The sequence below is a fragment of the Heterocephalus glaber genome, unplaced genomic scaffold (genome assembly GCF_053883595.1).
Source record: "Heterocephalus glaber isolate CG9 unplaced genomic scaffold, H.glaber_assembly_v1.0 deba00000331, whole genome shotgun sequence".
NCBI classification, from domain to species: Eukaryota; Metazoa; Chordata; class Mammalia; order Rodentia; family Bathyergidae; genus Heterocephalus; species Heterocephalus glaber.
Window position 1 is genome coordinate 3,089,381 of NW_028258142.1, and position 16,467 is coordinate 3,105,847.

The 16,467-nt window shown below is 36.4% G+C and overlaps 1 pseudogene; it reads left to right on the plus strand.

Moving 5' to 3' along the window:
* The first annotated feature begins 15,521 nt into the window (after positions 1-15,521).
* LOC147830006 (U6 spliceosomal RNA) lies at positions 15,522-15,608 on the plus strand (annotated as a pseudogene).
* The last annotated feature ends 859 nt before the right edge of the window (positions 15,609-16,467 follow it).

Below are 16,467 nucleotides of genomic sequence, written 5' to 3' on the forward strand. Positions count from 1 at the left end.
TAGTTCTTCTGGGTCTCAATCATTTTCTACAGTGCCATCTACAACAGCTCTGAAAAGCACCCACCTGATCCCCAGTAGAAATTATTTCCTTAGATAGGACACACATGTGTAAATACTGAATAGTTTCTCTGGTGTGAGAAACTGAAAGTGTAAATAAGGACTAAATGTATAATAGGTAATGTGAAATAGGAAGAAAAGGGGCAAAGGGGAAGGAAGTGGGAGGGGCAGGGGAAAGGAAAGAAGGGAAAGGAAAAAATGATGAGAAATGGAAAAAAAAGAAATAAAGCCTTTGTAAATAGGGAAGGGTGGAGGGCGTGAAGGGAGGGCTAGGAATGGGGAAAAAATAAGAACCAAGATGCATTATATAAAAGTACAATTCCCAATGAGAAATGTAATTGTGTTGTATACCTACAATGTATCAATAAAAGAATTTAATACACACACAAAAAAGAAATTATTTCCTTCCTACACAAACACACACACACACACACACACACACACAGAGTCATATGTTTCTTTTATTAGTAACTCTAGGGAAAGTGGGTATTTATAAAGAGAAATTAATTAAATTGCACAGCTTAAGTCAACATGATGACTTACCTAACAAAGGAAGACAGATTATGTTTGCTTCTCTTCCTTCACCAGCCTTGATCTCTGTACACCTTTCCCTTCCCTGTTTCAGCCTCATTTTCTTCTTTGCAACAGTCTTTTCCAGTAACACTGGTCTTCTTCTCTTGCATCCTTCTGGGCCTAGGCTCTGGGCTTAAGCTGTTTCCTCTGCTGTGAGCTCTGTCCCAGTGATGTGCATACCAGACACTTCTTACCTCTGAAGTTTCAGCTTGCTTTGTGTCCATAGAGCCTTCCCACTCTGGTTTAAGCCCCTGTCTGCATTTAATCATTTACCTCTTGGCCTGTTTTCTTGCTTCTCTTGTCCTCTTAGACCGGGAGTCGGTAAACAATGGACTATGGGCAAAATCTTGCCAACCACCTGGTTTCATAAGCCAAGAGAGCTAAGAATGGATTTTGATTTTCAATGAATCAAAAAATTCAAAAAAGAATAATATTTTTGGAAAGTGAAAATAATGAGTTCAAATTCCAATGACCTTGAATAAAGCTCTTGGTAACATATAAGTGCTCCTCATGCTTGCCCTTATGGTACAATGTATGACCACAGAGGTGAGAAGCAGCAGAGAAGATCACAGAGTGCAGAGTGCCTAAAAAATCCTCTGGCCTTCTACAGGAAAAGTCTGTGACCTTGCTCCAGGGGAAGAACTCCACCTGGTGGGTGCACTTCTCTCTTCCTGGCTTCTGCATCAGTTTGCTCAACACAGAGCCTCACCTCCAGTAGGAGTGCTCAGGGAAATGGGTTGAATGGAGAATAAATCCCCTGAGCACAGCAAACAGTAGCAGGAGCAATGCTATAGGGTAAAAATAAATATACCTCATCTACATTTCTAAAATGCTATACTTCTCATAGCAGTATTTCCATATACCATTTCAAAACTAATGGTACCAGTTGGAGGGAAATAATGCTTGCTCTCAAGCCACTTTAAGTTTTTAAATTATTTTTGTCTAGAGAAATCTCTTAGATTAGATATATACTATTGCGTTGATTAGACATATTAGATATCATCAATATCTCTTGGGTTTATATAAAATTATAAGCAAAAGAAATGGATAAAGATATTCCAAAAACTTCTACACAGTAGGAGGGTAACATTTTTTGGTTCGAAGTCATCAGTATCCAGATTTTCCCCTAGATAACTTTTGTCCTTGCCTATCCAGAGTGTTAGTCACAACCTGCCTTAAAGTAGTAATAGAATATTGACTTCAACACAAAGTAATCAGTAACATTGCTGCAAATTTTAGAACAGGAACTTTCCCAATCTTGTTAGTAGAGACCAAGAGAAGGTTCTTGGTGGCATAGTATATATTCCAAAAAATTAGAAGAAAGGATTTTGAGGGTTTTAACCATAAAGATGTGATCACTGTTGGAGGAGATGAATATGGTTAACCTGACTTAAACATTGCACAATGGATATATATATTGAAACATCACATTGTATCCCATAAATATTCACAGTTTTTATGTTTTTATGCATCAGTTTAAAAGTAAGTTTCAGACCCGTGCCAACACAGAGGAGGTGAGCCACTCCCAGCACACAAGAGGATGCTTCTGGGCCACCATACCACCCCCACCAGCACACAAGAGGTGAGCCACTCCCAACACACAAGAGGAGGCTTCCAGGTTGCCATATCACCCCTGCCAGCACAGAGGAGGTAAACCGCGTGGGCACCAGCAGCACCTCCCCATTGAAATGAGAAGACACGTAAACAAGTCTCAAAACCAGACTTCCTGATCACCTACAGCAACCCCAAAGGGAAAAGAGATGGAACAGTTTGATACTCAACCACCTGGACTCCCTGAACTAGCAACGAAAGAGGATCTGGAGAAAATGAAATCAGAAATAATTTCTCAGATAACAGCAGAGATTGTGCCCATAGTGCAAGGCATGATGAATAAATCTACAGTGGACACATAAAAAAATACAGGAACTGAGGAACATGATGGAATCCCAACATAGGAAACAAATGGAATCCATAAAACAGATACAAACAGATTTCCAAGAGATTAAAAACTCCACTGAAAGTCTGCACACCTAAATGAGTCAAAGTGAGGACAGAATTTCAGATATAGAAGATGAGATTGCAATTAGTGACCAAGAAAAGAAAAATTGCTTCAAAATTGTAAGGGACCACAAGTAATCAATCCAGCAGCTGCTAGACAATACAAAAAAGGATAATATAAGATCGGTTGGAGTCAATGAAGAAACAGGAGAGAGTGCACATGACATGCAAAAACTTTTCACAGAAGTGATGGCAGAAAACTTCCCAAGCAAGGGAAAAGAACTTGACATACAGATAAGTCAGGCATATAGGACTCCAAATAGCCTTGATCAAAAACAATCTACACATAGGCATATAATTGTTAAGATTCCGGAAAGCCAACAGAACAAAGTTCTACAAGCAGTTAGAGAAAAGAAACAAATCACATACAAAGGAAAGCCCATCAGAATCACAGCAGACTTCGCAACACAAAACCTCAAGGCAAGAAGACCTTGGAGTGATGTATTCCAAGCCCCAAAAGAAAACAGCCTCAAACCCAGATTGATGTACCCTGCAAAACTATCTTTCAAAATTGATGGAGAAATAAGATACTTTCATGACAAAGAGCACCATAGGAACTTCATGAATACCAAACCAACACTGCAAAAAATTTTACACAATATCCTAGGAAAGACAATGAGGATCACAACCCCAGGAAGCCCAGCAGAATGAATCCATTGGTCATGACAAGAAATTAAATGGAAAGGGGGAGAATCCAACAAAAAAGAAAAAGTCATGACAATGATAACTCAGTATGTATCAGACATAACCATCAATATTAATGGTCTCAATTCACCAATCAAAAGAAATAGACTGACAGAATGGGTCAAGAAGCAAGATGCAACAATATGCTGAGTACTAGAAACAAATTTAATTCAAAAGTAAACTCATAGACTGAAAGTAAAAGGGTGGAAAACAATACTCCGTGCGATGGGAACCCGAAAAAAAGCAGGAGTAGCTATCCTCTTTGCAGATCAAGTAGATTTCAAACCAATACTGATTAAGAGAGACAAAGAAAGACACTACATCCTTGCAAAGAGAACAATCTAGCAGGAAGAGATGACAATCATAAATATCTTTGCACCAAACACTAATGCATCCAAATATATAAAACAAATACTAAGGGACATGAAAAGCCATATATGCACTAATACAATAGCAGTGGGGGGACCTCAATACCCCACTGTCACAAACCTGAAAAAAAAGGAGGAGTATCTGTCCTCTTCACAGATCAAGTGGATTTCAAACCAAAATCCGAAACACTCTGGTCCCAAGAATTTCAGGTAAGGGATACTGAACTTGTATGTACAAATCTATTTGAACATATGTTTTCATTCCTCTCAAGTAAGAACTTAAGAACAGGACTGTTGGTTCTTAATAGTAATACAAGAAATCTCTATATTGTTTTCCAAAGTAGCTTTACCATTTTATATTCACATTAGCAGTATTATAAAGTTCTAACTGGTTCACACCTAAGTTGACATTTGTTCTTTTAAAACTTTTAACTTCATCTCCCTGAGTGTATAATTCAATCTTGTTGTTGTACTGATTAGTATTTTTCTGATTCCAGTGTTACACACCTTTCCTTGTGCTGTACTGGCTATTTATTACCTTATTGTGTCTACTTTTTAATTGGGTTGTCTATTAATGGACTGTAAAAGTTCTTTATATATTCTGGTCATAGGTTATACGCATTATAAATATGGTCTGCTTAAGGACTACTTTTCATTTTAATGAGGTCATTTAAAGTTCTAAATTTTGATGGAATCTCATTTATCAATTTTTTCTTTTATACATCATGTTTTTTATATCCTAGGAAGTTCTTGCCTACCCTAAATTCATAAACATTTTCCATTATAATTTCTTCTTAAAGTTTTATAGTTTTAATCTTTCATATGTAGGTTCATAGATCCTTTCAAGTTATTTTTATGTATGGAAATAAAGGGTTGAGGTTAATTTTTTATTTATGGATACCAAGTGTTTCAGTGCCATTTGCTGAAAACACTATCTTTTCCTCAGCTCTTGAATTGAGTTTATAATCTATACAATGTTAATGTTAAATAATCTTTCAAAACTGAGTGGACCATATATGTGTGGTTCTATTTCTAGATTCTCTGTTTTATTCCAATGATCTATATGTCTTTCCTTACACCAACACTGCCTTGATTACTGTAGCTTTAGAGGAAGTCTTAAAATCAGGTACTAAATGTCTTCCAACACTGTTTTTTTTTTCTTTTTCTTTTTTTTTTTCTAGGTCCTTTGTACTCCTACATAACTTTTAAATTTCAATATCCAATTCTTCATTTATAGCAAGTACACATAGACCTGAATTTTATATATACCTTGTGTTTTTTAATCCTGCTAAATTCACATGCAAGTACTAGGGGCTCCTAGAGATTTCTTACTATTTTCTCTGTAGATGACCATTTCATCTACATAAGAAGATTTTACTTCTACCTTGCCAATCCTATCCTAGTTGTGTGATTGTATTGCCAGACTATTTTGATTTAGGCCTGTGTTTCAAAGTTTAGTGGACAGATGAAGAGTAGGCATATCTGCCCTTATTCCCCACCTTAGAGAGAAAGCATTGTATCTTCTCCATTCATATATGGCGTTTTTGCTGGAAGTATGGAGTACATGTCTTTAATCTGTTGAGAAGGTTTGGTTCTACTTCTAGTCTCCTGATAGCTTTTACCATGAACAGCTGTGGAATTTAGTCCAATACTTTTCTCCAACTAGTGACAGGATCATATGGCTTTTCCCTTTCTTCTGTTTAAATGATGACTTTTGGGGGTGGATCTTCCAATGCTGAACCAAGATTGCCATCCCTATAACAAAACCACTTTCTACATCCTGCCAGATTTGACTTCTAATAGTTTGTTTTGTTAAACAAATTTCTATCTGGGTTCATACCTTTTTTTTCTATTATCTTTATCCAGTTTTAGGATTAGCACAATGTTGATTTCCTAAAATGGGGGGGAGAAGTGTTCCTTCTTTTTTCTGCTTTAATTGTTTGATATAATTTAACAGTTAAAATGTATATGAGCCTGCTGTTGTCGTATAGGTAGGTTTTTCAAGCTAGGAATATACTTTCTTTAATAGGTGCTGTTCAAATTTTATATTTCCTTCAGAGTTAGTTTCATTAATTTATCTTCCAAGTTACTTCTTAGAAGTTGTCAAATTTATTTCAAAACAGATTTTTGTAATATGCTTTCTATATCCTTTTAAATTCTGTAAAATCTGTGGTAATGTCTCCTAGATCTTGATGTTGTAATTTTAAAAATGTATAATTGATATTGTGTAATAGGATGAAAAGGTCTAAAGGAGCAGGGGAAGTGGGAGGGGTAGGGGAAGGGAAAGAAGGGAAAAGGAAAAATATGAGAAAAGGAAAAAAATGGAAGCAAAGTCTTTGCAAATAGGGAAGGGTAGAGGGGGTGAAGGGAGGGCAGGGGAAGGGGAAAAAATAAGAACAAAGATACTCATGTAATGATACAAGATCCCAATGATGAATGTAACTGTATTTCATACCTAAAATGTACCAATAAACTTAATGGGAAAAAATAAAATATAATCTTCCATTAGGTTTGCCATAGAAATACAGAACACCCAGCTAGATTGGATTTCAGTTAAACAATGGGTAGTCTTTTAGCATAAATACATCCCAAATGTAGCTCAGAATATAATTAATACTAAATTCTTTTAGTATTGCTTTTCTGAAATTGCCTTTCTGAAATTCTAATATAACTAAGAGTTTTGTATTTTTTACTGCTAGATCTGGCAAAATTTTCTCTCATCCCAGAACCAAATGCTTCTTTACCAAATTTTACAAACATTCACCTTCCTTCCAGAAAAAAGGGGTCCCAAGTCATTTCAGCATATTTAGCAAACTGCATACTTTTGCAAGGGGGCATACAAAACTCTTTTTTAAGCTTTTTTATTGGTATATGTTTGCAGTACATAATGATTACATGCATCATGGGGAGTTAGTACATGTACATAACATTTCTTGATTCTTTTTTTACCTCCTTCTCTCCCCTCCCCTCCCTTTCCCTCCCTGCATCTCTTGGACCCACATATATTACATGTTTGTAGTACCTGCTGATCACATTTCTCATGCAACTTGGTGCATGTACATAGCACTTCACAATCCCCCCCTTTCAAATTGCATTTCCTCCTTCCTTCCATCTTCAGTTCCTCTCCCATATGTCAAATCGTACAATTCTTTTTGTGTGTTGTGATGGTTGAGCTTTTCAATTTACTTGACCTGGGAGCTTCCTAGGGAATTAGTAAAATACACTTCTGGGTGTGTCTGTGTGAGGTGATGGAGGCCTGACCTTGGGGTGTATAGCTGGCCTCTGGCCATTTTCTTTCTGACTCTTTTTCCTTCCACTCTGCTTCCTAACCTCCATGAAATAAACAGTTCCTGCCTTGGGCCAGCCAGCAAAAATAAACCCTTCCCCTTCCATTAAGACAAATGTGTCAGATGTCTGGTCCTTACAACCAAAAGCTCATTAACAGAAATGTTTTTTTATGTACTATTAATGGAACTTAAAACAGCCTGGCAAAAACAGTATCACTAGCCTCATGGTGTAGATGATGGTATTGAAGAGCAAAAAGTTAACATTTTCAAGTTATATAGAAAATTGATGAAGAAAAAATACAGAAACCTACTTCACTCTGACTGCAAAGACGATACCCTTTCCAACTTTGTGTTACATATTCCATCTTGACTGTTTAGAACAATTGTTTCCAAGTGGACATTATTGCTCCTGTTCCATTTCAGAGAAAACAGTGGGGATTATCGCTAAAAGGGAAGAGAAACAGTATGTCTTCTGTGTTTCTCCTAATCACTGTTGTAGGGAGCCCTGAGACTGAAACACCAACTCGATGCAGACCCAGTCCTATGGGAGTCCGTGAGATATTGATGCTAATTCCACTTGCAAATGTTGAGCCAGGTGTGCAGATCAATGAGTATGTGCTTTCCACTTTGAATAAGGATAAAGATAAACCCATTGGGAAAAATAATCACTTTCAGAAGATAGAAAATGAAAACTCATTGATGTCAGCCAGACACAGAGTAACCGTAATATGGCTCTGGCTATGTGCTTATTATCTTCAAGACCATCTGGACATTTTGAAATTATTTCATTGTCCGTTTAAGTTTTATTGTTTTGAAGTTTGTATGAAAATCAAGCAGGAACTTTATACTTTATTTTACTTAAGAATATTCATGAAGCGATTTGCCATAATTTCCAATGAAAAAGTTTTAAATTGCCATTAAAGGTAAAAATACCCCAAAAAATAAAGGGAAAGGCAAGGAAAAGAAAAGAAAGGGTCATACTTTCACACATACTTTCAATTTTCATATCTGGAATTAAGATTTCTACCTACCACCAAGGCCACAGCTCCTGGCTTGAATGAATTTCTCAGGGACTGCTTAAGACAGGAGACATTAGCCCAGGGATGCGTATCCACCTCTGGGCTGCGTGGCTTTAACTCTCCATGAAATAAGGCGATGCTTTTTGGTGGATAAAAGCAGAGGCCAAAGAAAAAGAAGAAAGAGGAGGGATAGTTTGCAAAAGTAAAGAAAGAACAATGGTAAAAAAAATTTTAAAAGGGAAGAAAACACATTAAAGAGTGTACAAAATATCACACCCAAATCATTCCAACTTGCATCTATTTTGGTTCCAGTAATGCATCCTTTATGTTGCTATCCAAGTAAGCTCCCTAAAACACCACTGAGTTCAGATTCCAAAACTTTAATGATTTACATTGGCTGCTTTCTAAAGGCCCCTCTCCTTAGAAGGAGCAGGTTACGCATCAACAGAGATGATGCCTGTCTCCTCTCATTGGGCCTCTCTTGGCCCTCTGATGTTCTCCACTGCTCTGAAAGAGTCCAAGGAGGAAGCACTGCATGCTCTCTGAGCTCTGGGGAACTCCAAGGCCTGACTGCCTTTTGAAATAGAATCAGACAGACATGGCTTTATTCAATCTGAGGCCATGCATTTAAAGTGAAGAAATCAATCTTTTTTTAAAATTTATATATTAATTGGTACATTTTAGGTATACAGTACATTTACACTTATCATTGGGTGTTTGTACCTGAACATGATGTATCTTAGTTCTTATTTTTCCCCCATTACCTATGTGCCCTTCACCCCCACCACCCTTCCCTATTTACATAGACTTTGTTTCCATTTTTTTTTTCTTTCTCATAATTTTTCCTTTCCCTTCTTTCCTTTCCCCTTCCCCTCCCACCACCCCTACCCCCCTGGACCTAAAAATGTAAATAAGGATGAAAATTATTAAAATGAATAATTGATAATTTGAAATAGGAAAGAGAAGAAATCAATCTTTGTTTACCAAAAAAGTGTATAAAATTTTTTGAATTATGTTTTAGTGGCTAATCAAAAATGATGCCAAATGGGACATAGTTTCAATAAGACTGAAAATGCAGCCGCTAGGAGCATCACCCTCATGGCGTCTATAAACCAATGCACCTCAGGCTTAGCAATAGCACAGGAAGGTTTGAGCACAGCATAGAGGGGAAGAGAAAAGGCTGCAGATCTATTTAAGAACCCAGCAAAAAGAAAACAAATTTCTCCAAATAACAGGAAACCACTCAAGAGAAAACAGGTCTTTTCTTAATGAATTTATCACATGATAGACTTATGCTGTATCTGTATGAGACCTATGTGTATTTGTATTTTTTCTCTACTGCTCCCATGCCCCACCCTGATGACTACTATTTGTCTTTGTTTGTTACACTATACTGGCCACAGAGGTCAACTCTTGTGCCAACATTTACCATCCAAATGAGCCAGAGATTCCCCTCAGGAAGCCTCTTGAATAGTGTATTATCCTCTACCCATAACTTCAGTAGAAAGTTGTCTGTCTCTAGAATGAATCTGAAAACAATTCGTAAGACATCACAGTGCATATATCAGCACACGTCTGTGCAGGTCCTGTGGAGGAGGCTCACTACTGTGTGGCAAATACCAAGTTTTAAGTCCTAGGACTAATCTCCACATGGAGTAGCTCCATTGCCATGATCTCAGACAGATGCAAATGCACCCCAAGTTTGTACTAACAAAACCCTAACTTATCTTTCATTGTGTTTCTATTTTTACAATTGCAGTTACCCTTGGGGTTAATTAACTAGTTAACTGGAGGGGGAAGAAAAGAAAATACAACCTCACAGTCTTAGGCAAAGGCATTTCTGAATCCTGGAGTGAAAAGGACCAACAAAACCATTTTTGGACAGCACATGATAAATTCCAGCACTTTTTAAACTGCTTTTAAAAATTGCCTCAAAGATATCTTTTTACAGATTGCCATTTTATATTTGTCTCAACCATAACTTTGGAAAGAAAGTGCATATTTTGCAAAGTAGAGGGAACAGAGCCCACTGGTATGAGGCTTTTGCTCTTGCTTTTCCCCTGGGGTTCAGTTGAGGGGAGACAGGCTCTAGGGACTGGTGACAGCAGCCCTGCCCCTGTTGCCAGGAGTTCTAATGCTGATATTTGGCAGCAAATGACAGGCTGCCTTCATCTGTGGAGATAGGGTACTAAGACCCTAGAGTGGAGGAGTCTCTTGCACTACCAGTTTTCCTTTATGCCAAAACTCTGTGATTCCCCTTTTCCTTGCTGGAGACCCCTGCAGTTAGGTTCCAGTTTCCTGCCCAGTATCTGACACAGGCCTGAGAAAAAATACACTGAAAGGCAGAATTAGGAGAAAAAGTGGGGTGCTAGGGTGACCATTGCCAGTGCAACCACCAAATCCTGCTGGCCAGTCCAAACCACTGATTTTTATTGGTAATTAACTGGAGTAAAGGCAAGCTACATGCAAGGGTAGGACTACGTGAGAAGATACGCAGTCATGTGGTTTCTGTGGAAATTAATGTAAACAAGGCTTTGCAGGGCAAGAGAAAGCATTCTCAAATTAGGAATGAATAGACAAAATACATCGTTGTAATTAGAAAATTGTCCTTCTAGTTAGATTTTAGTTGTGGGAACAGAATTTGGATGTGAGTTACTCTGACCTTAACACATAGGCTTACTTCTATAAACAAGCCAATTGTGTGGTTAACTCTGTACAGCCTTCTTTCACTGCTTACAGCCTGCTTTGGGGCATAATCAATATTATGGTCTCCTGAATTTCCTAACTACCTTTCTATTTAAATGAAGAAAGCTGCTTTTTTTCAGAAAAAATGTTTAGTGCAACGTAAAAGCAAGGAGGACCCACCCCATAAAGTAACAACCAGAACCCAGAAGAGCAGGTCAAAGATATGAAAGAAAGAAGGGTAAATGTGACTGCAAAGTACATAGTAGAGTTGTTAGTTGAACACCATATATTAGTTTCAAGGGAAACCCACAGGAGTGTGTGATACTGCACTCGGTATTCTTATATTCCTGTTATGTTAGTATCGTTTCAATGCACTATTGGAATATAGTGATAATAAACTTGTATTGAGTACTTATTTTATACTGAGCGCTGTCTTAGGTCCTCGGGATGTAGCAGGGAAAAAAAACATAATGCTACACTCTGATAACTTACATTACAGCTAAAGAAAGTCAGCAAACAATAAATAAGATAAGTGAATAAGATTCATAGGAAGTGAAGATGTAATAAAATACTAAGTAGGAAAAATGAACCAGAGATGGTGGGTCAACAGTACTATGAATTAGTGGTGTAAACTTTTATGTCTAAGGAAGGTCTTGCTATGGTTTTTTGTTGTTCTTGTTGTTATTGTTGTTAGTATTTTATTTTATTAGTACGTTTGTAATTCATGCAGTTTACAATCATCTTGGGGAGTGGTTACATGTACATATTACAGCTTGTTCTTTTTCTAATCCCCTTCCCTTTCCTTCCTCCATCCCCTCCTCTTCTGGTTCCCCCATCACCTTTTACATACTTGTTGACATTATTGTCTTAGCTTGTGTTATGTGAATAATGTTTACATTAATTGGAGTTACTAGGATCCTGTACATGGCATATTTTTGTTCCTCTCATTTCCCCTTTCCTTCCTCCTCATCCCTCATCCTTGTTCCCTTTGACCACTTCCCTATTGAACAAGCTCTGTACCCTTGTCACTTTATATCCATCCTTTATAATTTTCTTTGTCTGTACTTTGCCTCAAATGAGAGATACTATCGTATTTAAGCATGTGTGTTTGATTTATTTCACTCAGTATTATATTTTCCAAGTGCATCCATTTTTCTACAAATGTCTCAGTATTCCATTATATATAGATATGACATTTTGTTTATCCAATCATCAATTAATGGGTATACCAGCTGCTTCCTGGATTTAGCTATTATGTATTGTACTGCTATAAACATTAGTATGCATGTATCACTGTAGTATGATGACTTAAACTCTTTGGGGGTGATACCTAGCAGAGCAATAGCTGGGTCATATAGGATTCCTAATTTCAATTCTTTGAAACATCTCCATAATGATTTCCATAATGGTTGCACTAGTTCACAATGAAGAAGGTTCAGCTACACCACCATTTGTTATTGTTTGATTTCCTAATAATTGCCATTCTTTCTGGAGTAAGATGGAATTCTAGTGTTGTTTTAATTTGCACTTCTCTAATGGCCAATGATGCTGAACATTTTTTCATCTATCTGTTGGCTATTTGTATTTCTTCCTCTGTGAAGTATCTGTAGGTTTTGTCTTCACTCTACTAATTGATTCTTTTGCTGTACAGAAGCTTTTTAGTGTGATATATTGATTACTGCTGCTATTTCTTGTGCACTTGAGGTTTTAGAAAATTCTTTCCTACACCTATGTCTTCAAGTGTTTTACCTATTTTATACTCCAGAAAGTTTAATGTTTGTTTTAATCTTTATATCTTTAATCCCTTTTGATTTTAATTTAGTACATAGTGAGGCATAAGGGTCCAGTTCCAGTCTTCTACAAACAGATAACCAGTTTTCCCAATACCACTTATTAAATAGGCTATCTTTCCTTCAACTTTTGGACACTCTGTCAAAGATCAAATAGTTTAATATGTCTGGGGAGGTTTCCATATCCTCTATTCTGTTCCATTGATTTTGTTCCAGTACCATGCCATTTTTATCACTATAGCTTTGTAGTATAGCTTGAACTCTGGTATTGCTATGCTGCCTGCTTTGTTCTTATTGCTCAAAATTACTTTTTCTATTTGGGGTCTCTTCTGGTCTCATATCAATTTTAGGATTGTTTTCTCTATGTCTGTAAAGTATGCTGTTGGTATTTTGATTGGGACTGCATTGAATCTGTATAAAAGTTTTGGAAGTATGGCCATTTTGACAATATTGGTTCTACCTATACAGGATCAAGGGACATCTTTCCATTTTCTGATGTTCTATTCAGTCTCCCTCTTCAGAGTACTGTAGTTTTCTTTGTAAAGGCTTTTCATTTCCTTGGTTAGATTAATCCCTAGATATTTAATTTTTCTTGAAGCAAGTGTGAGTGGTTTTTCAGAATTTCCTTTTCATCCTGTTCATAGTTGGTATACACAAATGCTAATGATTTCTATACGTTGATCTTGTATCCTGCTACTTGCTGAAATTTGTTATTAGTTCTAAGAGTTTTTTGGTGGAGTTTTATCTAGAGTATCATGCCATCTGCAAATAATGATAATTGGAGCTCTTCATTTCCAATATGTGTCCCTTTTATTTCTTTCTCTTGCCTAGTTTCTCTACCTAATGTTTCAAATACTGTTCTGGCTAGCAGAGGTGATAGTGGACATCCCTGTCATGGTCTAATTTTATGGGGAATGCTTTTAGTTTTTCCCCATTTAGTACGATGCTGGCTGTTTGTCATAAATAGTCTTTATCATATTCAGGTATGGTCCTTCTATGCCTGTTTTCTTCAGGGTTTTGTCTTGAAGGGGTGTTAGATTTTGTCAAAAGCTTTTTCTGCATCTATTGATATGAACACATGGTGGGTTTTTTTTTACCTTACTCCTATTTATGTGATGTATTACACTTATAGATTTATGTGTGTTGAACCATCCTTACATCTCTAGATAAAACCTACTTGATCATGATGTATGATGTTTTTTATGATGTGCTGCATTCTATTTGCTAATATCTTGATGAGGATTTTTGCATCTATGTTCATTAAAGAGATTGGCCTATAGTTCCCTTTTTTAGTTGGGAATTTAGTTGGGTTGTGGGATTAGAATGAAAATGGCTTCCTTAGATGAATTTGGGGGCACTCCATTCCTTTTAAACTTCTTTGAAGAGCTTGAGGAATATTGGTGATATCACATCCATAAAGGTTTTGTAGAATTCAGCCATGAATCCATCAGGTCCTGGGTTTTTTTTTAGTTGGTGGATTATTTAATACTGAGTCAATTTCATTGCTTGTTATTGAGCTGGTAAGCATATTTATGTCTTCTTAGGTCAGTTTTGGTAGTTTGTATGTGTCTAGAAATCTGTCCACTTCTTCAAACTTTGCTAACATCTTGGAATATAATTTTTCAAAGTTGTTACTATCTTCTGGATCTTGACCACATCTACTGTGATTTTACCTTTGTCATTTCTAATTGTGTTGATATGAGTCATTTTTCTCTTTCTCTTAGTGAGTCTTGCCAAGGGCTTGTCTATTTTATTTACTCTTTTGAAGAACCAGATCTTTGATTTGTTGACTTTTTTATAGTTTTTTGTCTCAATTTCACTTATTTCCACTCTCATCTTTATAATTTTCCTCCTTAATATTGATTTGGGGCTGGTTTGTTGTTGTTTTAAGTATTTAAGATTTCTCATAAAGTTATATGGCCTGCTCTGTTTTCTGAATGTGAACATTGATTGAGATTAACTATCCTCTAAGAACTACTTCCATAGTGTCCCAGAGATTTGGTTGAGTTATACAACCATTGTCATCAACTTTCAGAAATTTTTTTAATATCTTCTGTGACCAATTGGTTGTTGAGGAGTATGTTAATTTTCCAGGAGATTTTGCCTTTTCCAAAATTTCTTCTGTCATTAATTTCTATTTTCATTGCAAAGTGGTCAGATAGTATGCATGGGGTGATTTTAATTCTTTTATAATTACTTAAGCAGGATTCGTAGACTAGTATGTGATCTATTTTGAAAAAGTACCATGTGCTGCTGAAAAGAATGTGTGCTCTGTTGAAGAGCAGTAGAATACTCTGTGTATATCTATTAAATCCATATGCTCAAGGGTGTGATTCAGCTCTAAATTTTTTTATTTGCTTTTTGTTTAGTGGAACTGTCCCTTTGCAAAAGTGGAGTGTTAAAAATCTTCTACTATGATCATGTTAATGTTTATGTGATCTTTTAATTTCAGCAGGTTTTGTTTTATTAAGATAAGTGCTCCAGTGCATATATGTTTATCAATGTTATAACTTCTTGTTGGATTGTTCCTTTAACTAGTATATTGTCACTTTCTTTATCTCTTCTAATAGATTTTAACTTGAAGTTTGCCATGTCTGTTATTAGAATTACTACCCCTGCTTTTTGGGGGGTCCTGGTGCATGAAATGTTGTTTTCCATCCTTTAATATTTAGTCTATGATTATCTTTTTGGATTAGATGAGGTTTTCTAATGTACCAGATTGTTGGATTCTGTTTTTTGATCCAGTGTGCCAGTATGCGTCTTTTTTTTTTCTTAAACTCTTTTATTGGTACATTTTAGGTATACAGTACATTTACATTTATCATTGGGTGCTTGTACCTGTACATGATGTATCTTGGTTCTTATTTTTTCCCCATTACCTGTGCGCCCTTCACCCCTAAACCCTTCCCTATTTACATACTTCGTTTCCATTTTTTTTCTTTTCTCATAATTTTTCCTTTTCGTTCTTCCCTTTCCCCTTCCCCTCCCACCACCCCTACCCCACTTCAGCAGCACATATACTAACATTGGAATGATACAGAGAAGATTAGCATGGCCCTTGCACAAGGATGACAGTCTGTGTCTTTTGATTGGAGAGCTGAGGCTCTTAACCCTAAGAGATATTCCTGAGATGCATAGGTTCTTTACTATTTCTATCTTCTTCACCTGTTGACATGTCATTTGTTTTACTTTTCCTGGTTTCTTGTTGTTGTTGTTGTTTATCCATTGACTTCATCAGTTTCCTCTTATGTATGTCCAATCTGTTGTTTCTGTTAAGAATATTCTTAAATATTTTCTCCAGAGCTGGTTTAGAACTCATCTATCTTCTGAGCTGGTCTTTTTCATGGAAATACCATATTTCTCCATTGATTTTTAAGGAAATCTTTGCTGAGTAAGTTAATCTGGGTTGGAAGTTATTTGCTCTTAGGGCTTGAAAAACTTCATTTCAAGCTCTTCTGGCTTTCATGGTTTGGGCTGAGAAGTCTGCTGTGATTCTGATTGATTTACTTTTATATGTGAGTTTTTGTTTTTCTCTGGCTGCCTATAAAATTCTGGTTTTTGTTGTTGGATATCTGTGAATTTAATCAGGATTTGTCTTGATAAACTTCTCCTTTCATCATTATTGTTTGGAGTTCTATAAGTATCACTTACTTGTATTTTAAGATCTTTTTATATTTGGGAAGTCTTCTTCCATAATTTTTGTAAGCGTGTGGATGAATCCATCTGTGCAATTTTCTAGATTTTCTCTAACTCCAATTAGCCTTAGATTGTTCTTTTTGTTGTCGTCTTGTAGCTGCTGGACAGTCTTCTCTTGTTCTATTTTCTTTGCTAGATTTCATGTGAGAAAAACCTGAAAGATATGAGAGGAGAAAATGACTAACTCACAAGGAAATAAAATCAATTCAAATGGATTGAAGTAATGATCTAGATATGCTTACTTTGGCTG